The sequence below is a fragment of the Mus pahari genome, chromosome 9, assembly GCF_900095145.1.
Source record: "Mus pahari chromosome 9, PAHARI_EIJ_v1.1, whole genome shotgun sequence".
Taxonomy (NCBI): Eukaryota; Metazoa; Chordata; class Mammalia; order Rodentia; family Muridae; genus Mus; species Mus pahari.
In genome coordinates, this window is record NC_034598.1 from 37,884,517 (window position 1) to 37,890,027 (window position 5,511).

The window sequence follows — 5,511 nt, forward strand, 5'->3', positions numbered from 1 at the left end:
AAAAATAAAAATTATAATAATAAAAAAATCTCTTGATCTTTTCAATCTGCTATTTTTATCTGGTTATCCTCAAATATTAATTACAATATGTGTATTCTGTTCACTTGCAGGTAACATAGAGCCATTAACAAACAGAAAGAGGTTTTTTGTTGTTGTTTTTGGCTTTTTTTTTCTTTTTTATGTGGATCTGGATAGATCTGATGCTTACAGATGATCAAGTACAATTGCTTTTCTATTGGTGACTAATACCACACATGACTGAAATTAAATTTGTTGAAACCCCCTAGGAACCCATGACAGTTGCATAGCAGATAACTCACTCTTCAACCCTGGAACACTGCTTGACAGTGATGACTTCAAAATCTCAGAAGTTACTTCTGAAAGGAAATATAGAGAATTTCATATGCCTTGTTCCTTTGTTTAAACAACTATAATATGTATAGGGTGTAGGTGATTGCATTTGGAACTTGACTATCTGCAACTGACACAATAGTTCTCTTAGAGCTTTGGAAGTCATATTTTGTACAATAAAAGGGAAGAAAATTTACATAAGTACAGAAATATATTAATGGGATAAAATAATATACTAGGATCTCATAAACAATTAATAAGCAGTCTGGGTTTTTAATAGTCCTGAATGATTATTTTTTTGCAATAGATTATGCTAGTCAATTATTTTTAAATTGCATCCCAATTTTCATCATACACAGATGGATTATGAGACGAGAGTCAAAAGAGTGCTCCAGGTAAGAAATACTAAACATGTGATATTAAGATTTGAGAAACGTATTTCAACTAGTTTATGAGCAATTGTTTACCATTTGAAATCAATGAAAAAATAAACAGTGGGATTCTTCTAATGTAGAAAATAGTAAATGAGTGTCAGATAAAAAATAGAAAAAAAAAAGGCAAAAGAAACAGTATCTCATTCCAATCATTATTTTCTGTGGAGTTACATCTTCGAGATTCTCACATGTCTTTATGTGATCATCTTGAGTAACTGATGCGACTGGGAACCAGTGGCTTGGGATGTGAATAACAATGGCTGTGAGCTAAGTCAACATGAGCATTTGCGTCTACATAGAAGAGAGGGAGCTGAAAAGGTCATTGTCATAGGGAATGTGTTGGAGCACTCATCATTAACTATTCTTTGGCTCAATATACCGATAGCTGTTTACATACATGACTATACACACTTATGTATGTACATGGTAGCACATTGCCAGGTCTGGCATGCCCAAAGAAAGAATGGTACAACAGAATTCTCAACCCTGGAGCAGGTCCAGCAGGGTATGGGTCTTCTCAAGTACTGACAGCTGTTGTAGGCATAGGATTGTTTGTATAATAATGTGTGTATTTTACTTTATGTTCCTTCTTTGGGGAATGTTCTCTCTGCCAAGGTTAATGACTCCATGATAATCAGAAATAACACAATTCCCAGAATTGAGAGTATGCCCGGTATTCCCCAGCAAACTGGTAATGCTTCAGGACAGCCCTTAAGGGTGTGGGAAAGAAATCTGAAAACATGAGTTCAGGAATAAATAAATCAATGTAAGATGGGTTCTTTACAGGATTTCTCAACTGTGCAAAATATAAGGATGCAATATGAATTGGATGAGGGGTTTCCCAGACCAGAAAGATCAGAGGCAGCTGTACTAATGAGCCAGCTTTGTCAGAAAGATGTTACAGAAGGAGATAAAGAGATTAAGGGAGAGGTGCACTCAGGGCAAAATCTCACCCAGCTAAGCTTACTTTTTATATTTGCAGTTGATCAAGGAATAGTGTGGATTTTTAATCTGGAATAGACTATAATCCAGAAATGGAGGGCACACTTGTCATCCAGATTTTGAGCGCAGAAGATAAGGGCTTTTGATCTTGAGGGATGGTGGCCATGAAAAACTTAGTCCCAGGCATGGTGGTAAAGACCTTTAATCCCAAGAGACAAATGCAAGCAGATTTCTGAGTTTAAGACCTGCCATGGACAGAATAAGTTCTAGGTGAAGTAAAGCTTAGGTTCAGGTGTGGTTGTACACACCTTTAATCCCAGCAGCACCCAGGGGACGGAGCCATGCAGACCTCTGAGCTCAAGGTCTGTCTGCAGAGCAAGTTCCACGAAAGCCAAGCTGAGGCAGTAAAGAAATTGGAAAATAGAAAGCTGATGATAATGTACTAGAACAAGGGGGCCATGTTCCAGCTCTTGCAAGCTGCAGAACTTGGCAGCCTTGACCATGTGACTCTGGGTTTAGAGTCAAGGGGCTAAGGTCATAAAATGCTGATTCATTTGAAATGATGTAAAAGATACCTAGGGTAAATGATTAAAGTGATATGCGAAGTTCATGTGAGCTGAAGCATTGCCTTTATTTTCTGTTTTTGCTTTTGTAACAATGCAATATATATGATGTATATCATATATATATATGTTGAATACCATATGTGTATATATATATGTGTGTGTGTGTATATTTGTGTGTGTTTGTGGGAGAGAGAGAGAGAGAGAGAGAGAGAGAGAGAGAGAGAGAGAGAGAGAGAGAGAACTTATTTATTCACTGTTAGATAACCTGCACGTGAAATGGAGTACTTAATATGTGTGCTGATGGGTAATTGTTCTACAAAACATTTTAAAATGTGCATTACAAAATACTTATATAACACACTCAGTATTGATCCTGCCATCAATAAAAGCTAAAATCCATTTCAATGACTTTAATATGGAATACAACTTATAAAAGCATGCATTTAATTCAGAATGTGTTTGAAGTAGCTTTCTGTGTTCCGCTCTTTTAAACAACTTTACCTCCCAGGCTTACATGGTTGACTGGACTGTGCAGTACAAAGAATGGCAACTTTGGAAGATCTTCTGATTCTATAATTATAAATATTAGGGTTTTTTTTGCTTTTCTCTCTCTCTCTCTCTCTCTCTCTCTCTCTCTCTATATATATATATATATATATATATATATATATATATATATATATATATATATATATATATATATATATATATATATGTGTGTGTGTGTGTGTGTGTGTGTGTGTGTGTGATTTATATGTCAATGTCAATAGCAGTTATGTTTATAATGGCAGAATAAAGCAGAATCATGTCAGTCTATCAACTTGACTAAATAAAAAAATATGGTATGGTTGCTCAAAGGTGGATAATTTCACATGGAGAAATGAATAGAGAAGAAATGAAATATTCCTGTAGATTAGTTGCAATGTGGATAATAAATGATACCATGTGGCTTGCTTCTGCATACAATAAACACTCAGAAATAATAGCATATTTACATACAATCCAAAATTTTTAATGTCTAGGCTTAGTATGTGAAGAAGCAACAACTGTGTGTGGCAACTCAATTGTGAGTAACACTAATTCTCTAAATTTTTATCATCCAGGATAAGATATACCATCCTTGAGCAACCAGCCAGCATTCAAATTTCTTAGTGACTGTGACAGAAAAGAGGTGATCCTGACTTGGAAAAAGGAAGTTCTCAGCACCTACGTAAGTCTGCAGTGACATCCTTCTGAATGTAATTTAACTCATAGGAAAAAAACATGCTATTTTAGCCAACTAATGTTGACTTAGAAAACAAATAAATGCAAAATGAAGAAGTCACAGTGGGTTACCTGGGAAAATGGAAGCAATTTGCTGCCATGAACTTGAAGAAGCAACATTGTATCACACAGGGCAGAGACTCCAGGGAGAAACCAGCCAGACTGCTTCTTGTCTTCCAGCACACATTCTAAAGGCCTGGTGGTGAAATCATTAGGAAGTGTGATGTAGCCATCTTACAGCAGAGAAGGGAATCAGGTGCCAGAGTACATGCCGAAAGAAGGGAAAAGCAGAAAATGGATAGAGAGAATGAGGTCCTATCTACTGGATAAATCACACACACTGCTACTTCCTCCTGGAGACAAATAGGAAATGCAGTAGCTCTACTGATAAATGCAGCTGGCATTGTGATTAGCTACTCTCCAGTGGTTGAATACATATTGAAATGTATAGAAAACAAATATAGCATCAGATAATAAAACATTGTAGCCAGGAATTGTGATAAACACTAGTATTCTTCAGCTCATGGGGAGTGGTCCTGGAAGATGCAGACTCCCTAGCCTGCCTGGGTTACATAGTGTATAATGAGCCTCACTTCAGCCTGGGATGCAGAGTGGGTGCCTGTCTCAAAATAAGAGAACAACAAAGACAACTGTGATGTTGCATCCATCTATGGGGGAAAAATATTGGTAATCTAACTTACAAGGAGTTGTCTATCCCAGCTTTTGTAAACAATGGTAGATATCATACTAACAAACTGTTGTTTTTTAATATTTAACTGTATTGGTTTTATGTTCTAATGTTTTATGATTAATTATCCAATTAAAGAATGAATTCTGCAATTGTAGTCATTAAATATCTTTCAAGAGGGAATTCTGCTGAACAGTCATCTTTTATAAATCATGTTTTTTTTTGTTTGGGTTTTTTGTTGTTGTTTTTTGTTTTTTAGGGTATTTTTTTTCTCTGACATGATTCAAGCCTTCAATTCATGTAAACTGAAGCATTGTCTTTATTTTCTGTTTCTGTTTTTATACAACACTGAAATCAAACCCAAGGCTTTTCTACTCTCTCCCTCGGTAACCTCAACCGCTAAAATTCAAATTAATTGAAGATAATATTCCTTCCTGTTACTGGATGAACATTGAATCATACTAATTTATTCAGTCACGGACTCCCATGTGACTGGTGTGTATCAGTTATGCTGAGATATATTCAAATTTTAGTTTCTTACAAGCATCTATCTTCTTTATGCTTTATCATGTCGTATTTGAAGGCGGTTACTCCCTCCAGGCCTCTGTTCCACAGTTTCTCATGAGCTACAGCTAAGCACAATTCTCCTGGAAAAGGCAAAGCTTATTTATTGAATAAATGCAGCTTCTTGTACAGCAGAACATATGGAGATCTGGGCTGTGGTTTGTAGAGTAGCTGTTCCCTTTGGAAACGCAGAAAAATCTCAGGATTCAAGAATCTTGGATGGCAAGAATATTTCTTGCTGTATGTGAAAGCTTAATGTATATGTTGTTTGGTTGGCTGTTAGAAATTAGGAGGCTCTTTTAGGTGGTTTTGTTTCACCAATAGGCTTCCACTTAAAAAGTGTAGGCTTCTACATCAGAAAGAATATTCTCAAACAAGTTTGAATACATCAAATTGTATTTTATGCATCCTTGCACTTTTGAATTAGTTCATCCTGCATAGGAAAAAAAACAAAAACAAACAAGCAAAAACAAAAACAAAAATATTCCAAAAACCTTAACTAATGACTTAAGTACCTGGCTAGAATATGAGGGACCCTGACTGAGTCTTGTCCAGAGGAAAACCATAGTGCTAAAAGGGAATGGTTTTTGTCATCTGCGAAAGCAATTACATACACAGATACACAGACATGCACACAGACACACAGAAACATACACAGAGATATTACACAGACACACAGACATGCATACAGACACAGACATAC